Source organism: Aethalodelphis obliquidens, unplaced genomic scaffold, assembly GCF_003676395.1.
Source record: "Aethalodelphis obliquidens isolate GAN/ISIS:26980383/991018 unplaced genomic scaffold, ASM367639v1 scaffold3, whole genome shotgun sequence".
NCBI classification, from domain to species: domain Eukaryota; kingdom Metazoa; phylum Chordata; class Mammalia; order Artiodactyla; family Delphinidae; genus Aethalodelphis; species Aethalodelphis obliquidens.
In genome coordinates, this window is record NW_020837947.1 from 12,317,362 (window position 1) to 12,326,168 (window position 8,807).

Here is an 8,807-nt window from a genome sequence, read left to right on the forward strand (position 1 = left end):
AGAAAACTCTAAGAGGTATTTACTCTTAACTTTTCATCCGCCAAAGAGCTGGTGTAAGTAAATGTCTTTGACACAAGTATGTTGCTTTTTTGCCACCAGAGGCATAAATGGGATGGCCATGCAGGCCTAATTTGGATGTTTCCACCTATTGAATCTGTGGTTAGTCCTTACAGAGAAGTGGGTCACATTTTGTTCCCACTCTTTTTTTTTTTTTTTTAACTTTTTGTCCTTTATGTACCAATTTTTTTTTTAACATCTTTCTTGGAGTATAATTGCTTTACAATGGTGTGTTAGTTTCTGCTTTATAACAAAGTGAATCAGCTATACATATACATATATCTCCATATCTCCTCCCTTTTGTGTCTCCCTCCCACCCTCCCTATCCCACCCCTCTAGGTGGTCACAAAGCACAGAGCTGATCTCCCTGCGCTATGTGGCTGCTTTATGGACCAGTTTATCTCTTTCAAGGTAGAATGGATTCATCAAATCTGTCTTAAAAGATTAAACTATTTGATTCCTTTACATTACAAGGGGTGACACCTGGCTTCTCATGACAGTGGCACCCAGTCAAGTAGCACCTTCCAAGTGTGCCTGCTCCCCCAACACCCCGCCGCCACCCCCGGTACCATCCATGTGATTGAACCTTGTAGCGCTGTTGACAAACGCAGAGTCGAGTTAATTTAGAAAACACATGCACAACCTGCCCATTCTTTTCCTAACCCCAAACATCCAAGGCTCACGTAAGCCATGAACATGTTATTTCAGCTGTCAGAGTAATGAAACCATTAGCCAGGAGGTGCAGGTAATTCAAGATTATTGAAGACACAGCATCTTAGCAGGGCATTTGAGTAGGTCTGCGTGTGTTTTTTCAAGCTCATATTTTAAAACTGAACATCATTCAAATGAATTGTTTAGAATGACTTCTTGTTAATATATTATGAATATACTGGAAAGTCAAAATAGAATGCCCGGTGAGAGCATAATTGTCAATGCAATAGACAAGGTTATAGAAAGTGTACCTGTCATGTCCTTCTTAGGGTCTGTATCTGTACTCATGTTATTTTCCCAGTGACTGGCTTTAATCAGATTCTCCCATCTCCTGACCTCAGTGCAACTGTCTTCATAACTGTCTTTGCTCCCACTCTTATGGAGAGAATCACTGCATCATTTCCTTTGGGATGCGACTTCTGCCTGCTACTTCCTTGGAGATTATATGGAAGGTGGGCACCTTGAAAATGAAAAAACTCCATTTGGTAGGGCCACTTTTGGGGTTGGCCAATGACATTTGATTTTATTCACCTTTGGAGTTACCCTGCTTGTGTATTTTTTTGATATATTCTTGCTAATCACCTGGAAGGTGAGTATTTAAAACTCTATTGATTAAAAACTGGATTAAAGAGAACACAAAGCTGACCTTTCCAATGTTTCTCCTGGATCTGACGGCCCTGGAGTCACTGCGCAGAGGAAGACAGTTCCCAGCCCGGGCCTACATGTCATGCTTGCAGCTGAAGATTACACATGCTCTCCTTTCCCAAGCTTCCTGTTTCTCCGAAAAGTTTTGAAACTGAAGCTGTAGGAGAAAATTAAGAAATAAACCTCAAAGGTATTTTAAAAACAAGAAGGGCTACATCACCCCTCGAGTCCAGGGATGTTGATATTCTCATCATTTTCTCTCTCCTCGCCTGGAGCATTGTAAACACTCTAATGTTTGTGAAGGAATGATTTAAAAGGAGAGAAGATTAGGGAAAAAACCCATTGTTTTCCTTGTGCTTCCATTGACTAGACCCATTAAAAAAGATTCCCCATTTAACTTTGTTTTTTGGGTGACAAAGACTGGATTTTAAGATAATCCTTCAGCATTTTGACATATCTCAGTCTGAACATTTTGATTTCTCTTAAAGAGAAAAGACTTTAAAAATGCAGTTCAATATGAAGTAATATTGTGCCTGAAGTAAGAAATTGTCCTTTGAATTTCGTGGGTGTGGGGTTCTCTTTTCTTACTCATATATACCTTCTCTGTCATTCCAGCTGAGGCCCTGTCAGGATAAGAATGGAGGGATTTCAGGGATTAGTACTCCTTTAGAAGTCTTTGCCTTTGGGAAATGCATCCAGTAGTTAGAAGCAGTTGAGGACTCAGCTTTTGAAGTTCGATAATCCAGCTGTCTCACAAGCTCTGTGACTTGAAACAAGTTACTTATCGCTTTGCTCCCCGGTTATCTGTGAAATGGGGATAATAATAGAATCTCATTCATAGGCTTCTGGGGATTAAATGAGACAATTTTGTAAGGCCTGTAGGGTAGTCCAGCGGCCAGCACTTAGGAGATGTTGACTCTTGCTGGAACACTCTAGTAGCAGTGTTTGCTCCGTCTTAACCTTTAGTAAATAAAGCATTCAGAGGTGGCCAGTAGGCTTTCGTCCATCACCAGCAAGATAATGCCACAGCCACACTGTCAGAAGGCGGCTGTGTAGTCCATAGCCTGGAAATGTGGCTTTTACTGGTACAAATCTCAGTAACTCAGAAGTTTTGGCTGAATCAGAACCCCAAAAATGATAAAAGTCTATGATTGGACACACTCAGAATAATAGAGCATTATTTTAATATTGGCTTGATTCATCAGCAGCATATTTTCCGTCTTTAATCCCCCAACTTTCAACAGAATCATGTATGAAAACAAAAGAACTCTGAGCACTTCCCCATCGCCTACTTGGCTGAATGACTTTTGCCTCCCATCCCTGGTTCGAAGTGGTACCCCCAAACTTATTTCTGTGTTTCATATTGAAACCGTGCGCCTCAGATTGGAACTTGAACCCACGTGGCCGGGACTCGAACCCGGCCAAAACCCATGATCTTCCAACTGAGATCACACACTTGGTTTCAGGATTTAATGAAGCTCAGGTTCTTGATGTCTCATCACAGAAAGAATTCAGCGAGAGACAAAGCGATAGGTAAGAAGTGGATTTGTTTAGAGAGAGACACACTCCACTGAGTGTGGGCCATCCCAGAAGGTGAGAAAGGCACCAGGGTATGGGGTTGTCAGTTTTTATAGGGGTGGGTGATTTCATAGGCTAAAGAGTGGGAGGAGTATTCCAGCTATTTCCAGAAGGGGCGGGGATTTCCAGGAAGTGGGCCACCGCCCACTTTTTGATCCTTCTGGTGGGTCTTCAACTGTCATGGCGCCTGTGGATGTGTCATTTCGCTTGCTGAAGTGTTACAGTGAGCCGATACTGAGGCTCAAGATCTAGTGGAAGTCGACTCATCCGCCATCTTGGACCCATTTGGTTCTAATCCGTTTATGTCATGTCCTCGGGCTATGTCATTCTTTCAGAGGTTGTGCCCTGCCCCCTTCACTCCTGTTTCAATAAGACTAGAAAAAAAAGGAATCGTGTAAAATGGTTTCTGTGTTGGAAATTCTCCTGAAAAGGAACTCTTTCATACATATAAAACTAATAGATTGTGTTGCCTTTGCAGAAGCTGGAAAGGATTGTCCTCTGATGCTGCTCCCAACTAATGCTTTGGTAGGTCCAGGGAGAAAAAGGGAAAGAGGTTCTATGAGAGGGACAAAGGGAACTAGAAAATGGTTGTTAGGCTCAGCTTTCATTTGGTTTACTGAGTTTTGCCTGACTTTCAACCATCTGGACACATGCCGTGTAGACTGCGAGCACGCAGACCAAGGATGCTTAGCTAATACACACACAGCAGCGCCCTTCCCTGCTTGAACTTTTGTGTTTGTCTTTCTCATCTGTTAAGCAGAATCGTATGAATTTGTGAATATTTGGACGTATTGAAATAAAAAACCTACATAGTCAGCAGTCAGTGTGATTCAACCTAGTAGATTACAAATGCCCCAAGGACAGAGATCATATTTGTTTCTTCTTTTTACTTTCTAGCAAAACTCAATTCTGTTCTGTGCTGCGTGTCACAGTTATATTTTGTAATAACTGTTTGCCTTTGTGGACCTCTCCCCCACTCCACTGAACACCCAAAGAAGACCCTCAAATTGGATCCTACTCATGTTTATTTCCTAGGAAATAATCTGTTTAATTCCTAGGAAAAAGGGAAGACAATCATGGGTGAATGACTAGAGTGGCAGTTTTACATTATAATGCTCATGGCAATGCCAAGGATAAATAAGGGTTGGCCGTGGGTATTTAGCTCAGAAGAGCAATTAAGAAAACAAAAGAAAAAAGCCCACAAAACAAACAAACAAAAAAACAGAACAAAAACCCTAGAACCTGATTTTTAGAGAAGAAAAGAAATTAACCTAGACCTTTCAATATTTGCTTCTCTTTTTAGCTCTTATGACAGTTTAATAAATGGAAAAATATTTAAGCCAATCTTGTTTAGAATACTGTATTTTACTTGGAAGTGCTACTGCTTTTTTTCAGATTTCTCCTCAAGGAAGGAATGTCATTGAACTCCCCCCTTAGAGGGTATTCAAGGAAGTTAATTGAATTATACTCTTTAGACAACATAAAATCCAAATTATCAAGGTGTAAGGTTTGGTTTGTGTGTTAGTTTTAATTAACTAAATTAACTAACAACTAGTTAATTTTAGCTAATGCTCTTCCTTAGGCCCCTGACTTAGCCCTGAGTTCTGGCTTCTTAACCAGAGGATGGACTCATCCTTCTAGATCCAGTCACCAACGGGACTTCCAAGGTCGTCCCTATGAGACCCTCCTTGACCTTCCTCTGGACAGAATTCATTAGTCTCTGCGGTTTTTCTACAGCACTGACTCATCTTGTTAGATGTTTGGCTCTCCAGCTTGGATTATGAACCTTTCTAAAGCAGGGTCTGTATAACTCACATGGTAGGGGGAGTCAATATTATTGAAGTGACTAGATGGTAAAATTAATGACCTTGCAGTCAGGAAAAAATTGAAAAAAATTATTAAAGTTTTTATGTGAGAAAAAAAGATTTTATATTAAGGTTTTTTTTGCAGACAACTACATATAGGATTTCATTACATTGGCTCACATGCTAAAGAAAAACATTATACCAGGTGTCAGAACTCAATCATATTTATAGGAAGAATAAACCTTGGCTGTCAACCATAGCTTCTTTGGTTACAGGGTTACAGTAACTGCTGAGAACGTAAGCACTTTCCAAAGTCTACAAAGGACTCATTTAAGAATCATACAGGCAGTTTTAAATTAGCCATAGGAAAATTAATAGTGGGGAGTACTGGCAAAAGGGCGTTCCTATAAAGTTAAGCAAGATGGAGGACAATTCCAGTTGTATGACGTTTGGCTGAAGGAGACGTAGTTTGGACCTGAGAAAACCAAGTGTATAAATACTAAAGCTGTTGACCAGACAGTGAAATATTATTAAGAACCTTCATCCAAGTGAAGGAACTACCGAGAATATTGTTGCTGTGTTTTAGAGACAACAAACAATGCTGCTGATACTGTGTGAGATATAAGTCTAGTTTTAAAATAATGTCATTTGCTTGAGGCTACATTGGGCTCACATGAGTCTGTGGAATTCTGCTTTGTTGATGTATGAAAACAAGCAGAAACTCTGCTCCCCCAGGAATCCGACTCTCCAAAAAGATGACAAGTAGCAGGAGACATTCAACTAGGATGTAGTTCAACAAGCAATAAAAAGATTAAAGGGAAGAAATATCAGATGATTAAGTAAACTGCAAATTGAAGTTAATGATGATGATTACTGGGTCTCTGTGGGGCTGCATTTTGCAATAAATACAGCCATGCATTGTACTTTTATCAAAAGAGCTCTTGTAGAATTAGCTGAAAATGTGGGAAATAGGATTGGATCCTCTTCTTGGCGGTGGAAAATACTTGGTGCACTCTAATGACAATACCTATTCTGTTTGTGTCTTTTCTCATCGCAGGGGAGCCTTTGCCCTGAGTGCTCCAGGAAACCCTGCTTCCGGCTCTGCTTGTTTTTCTTCCTCTTGCCCTTTTTCACCTTCAGTCTCTGACTTTTGGCCTCTTGCTCTGCTCTTTTGCCTTTGTGTTTTCCTGATGCCACTCAAACCCCAGTCACCCCTGTTCCCCAGATTTGCTATCTATGCTCAGTCCATCTCCAACCTTTTTGCTTCCTGCCTTGAGAAAATACAGCACATTTATTTGGCAATCAGAAGAATAAGAAACAAATAATCCAGCCTATTCAGATTTATATATGTGGGCTCTCAATGTGTTCTTTGGAACAGTGTGGAGTGATGAAAACACATTTGACAAGGAGACCAAGACCAGAGTTGGGCAGTTACCTGATGGCTTTTCTAAGGCTCAGGAAAGAACAGCTCTCCCTCTGTTGAGTCTGCTTCTTTGTTTTCCATTTCATTGATCTCTGCTCTTTCCTTTTCTCCTTTATTTCCTTTGGGGTTATTCTTTTTTTTTTTTTTTTTTTTAAACTTCTTGTTTTAGGCTCATGCTGTAACAACCCCAGTATCTCAGTGACTTAACGCACTAAGAGTTTACATTTTCCACATGCAAAGTCCACTGTGGGTGTTCCAGGATGGACAACACTCTACGATGGCCCTGCTCCAACCAGTGACTCAGGGACACAGGCCACACTCCTATTTCTGGTTTCTCCAACTTGGGGCTTCAAGCTTACCCTGGCATTATCCATCTGGTAGATTGGGGTGTGAGATATGAGAAAGTGAAACTGAGTAGTTAACCAACTTGGCCTAGAAATGACAATCATGGCCACCTTAACTGCAAGGGAGGTTGGGAAAGGGATATTGGTGAGGGCTAATGGTCTCTGCCATGTTCTCTAAGTTGGATACTTAGTTCATTAATATATAATTTTTCTTGTCTAATATTAACACTTAAGGCTATAAATTTCCCCAAAAACATTACTTTTGCTATATTTCACAAGGTTTGGTATGTAGTGTTTTCATTATCGTTCAATTCCAACTAATTTTTAATTTCCATTATGACTTATTCTTGGTTCATGCTTCATTTTGAGGTTTATATATTTTTATGATATTGGAATAGGGAAGAATTTCTTATACAAGACAATAAAAAGGCCAACTAAAAAGACGATTGATAAATTCAATTACATTAAAGCTAAGAACTGTTCATCAAAACACACTGTAAAGAAAATAAAAGGAAGGCTACAAATTGAGGAAGAATAACAAATCTTAAAGATAATCATCAAGAATATATAAATAATTCTTACAGGTTGGTTAGAGAAAGATAAACCAGTACAAAAATGAGCAAAAAGCATTTCACACAAAAAAACCACAAATGGTCCATATGCACGTGAAAAGCTACTCATTCGTCATCAGAGAAATCGAAATCAAAACCACAGGGAGGTATTCTTCCATACCTAATTGATCACCAGAAATGAAGTAACTGAAAAATACTAGGAGGATGTACTCAGAGGATCAGTGGGACCTCACATGCATTGGCTGGTGTGAGATTAAATTAGCCCTGAATATTCATACCATGTGACCCAGCAGTTTCACTCCTGGGAATATATTCTGGAGAATAAAATGGTAACTACCTGAGATGTAAATGCTAACATGTCAAAGACTGATACCCTATCAGCTGTTATCCCAGTAAAGGAGTTGGGCTCCTGCAGAGCTCCATGGAAACTGGCTATGACCCATCATTTAGGGCAATAAAATCTGATCAAATGCAAGGCTTAGAACCTACTTTCCTGGTGCTACCAGGGGAGGAAAGGGCTTGTTGTTCCCGACCATGGATGCTAAAGAAGCAACTCTTGCTGCTGGTTGGCAGTGTCACTCAGCTGCAATCGCGACCCCTGATCATGCCAGGGGAGGGCCTGCTGCTTCCTTAAAGATGCAGCTTGAAATCCCCACAGGTCTAGTGACTCTGTCCCAGAGTCTGAGATTGGGCTCTGTCGACCTTCCATCTACTGCCCTCGATGAAACTGACAACAGGAGCTGCACTCCTGCTACTGCTTTTTCTGAGGGTCCCCAGCCCATAGTCTCTAAAAGGCCTGCTTGTGCTCCTTGGCCATCTGCCTTTGTTTGCACAACACAACCTAATGTCCATCAGCAAAATAATGTTTATACTATGGTTTATTCTTAAAATGGAATAATCTGCAGCCAATGAAAAATGAGTGAATTATAGCTGTTCACATCAAAGAGATGGGTTTTATTAATGTAATGTTGAGCAGGAAAAGTAAGTACCACAAGGCAGCATATAGTGTAACACTCTTTAAACATCTAAAACAGGCAAAACTGACGGAAATATCATTTAGACACAACACGTAAGTGAAAAGAGAAAAGAAAGGGGATGAAAACACCCAGTTCAGGATGTTGATTACCGGTGGGGTGACAAGAGCATAAGAAAGGGAGGAATCCACAGGTGGTTGTATGTAATGGATTCTTGTATTAGTCCAGTTCTCACCAGTGTCAAGGATAAAAGTATTGATGCTTTATCTGCAAGTTAAAACTCAGGGCAACTAGAATGAGAAAAAAAGAGACGTAAAGCAAAAGAAGATGTGAAGTGGTACATGGTGTTATGGGCTGAATTGTGTCCCCCACAAATTCATGTGTTGAAGTCCTAACCCCAGTATCTCAGAATGTAACCATATTTGGAGATAGGATCTTCAAAGAAGTAATGAGGTCTTTAGGATGGGCCTTAATTCAATATGGTGTCCTTATAAGCGGGAATTTGGACACAGACGTGTGTGTGCACAGAGGAAGGACCATGTGAAGACACAGGGAGAAGACGGCCATCTACAAGCCAAGGAGACAGACCTCAGTAAAAACCAACCATGCTGACACCCTGATCTCAGACTTCTAGTTTCCAGAACTGTGAGACAATAAATTTCTGCTTTTTAAGCAACACAGTCTGTGGGACTTGGTTA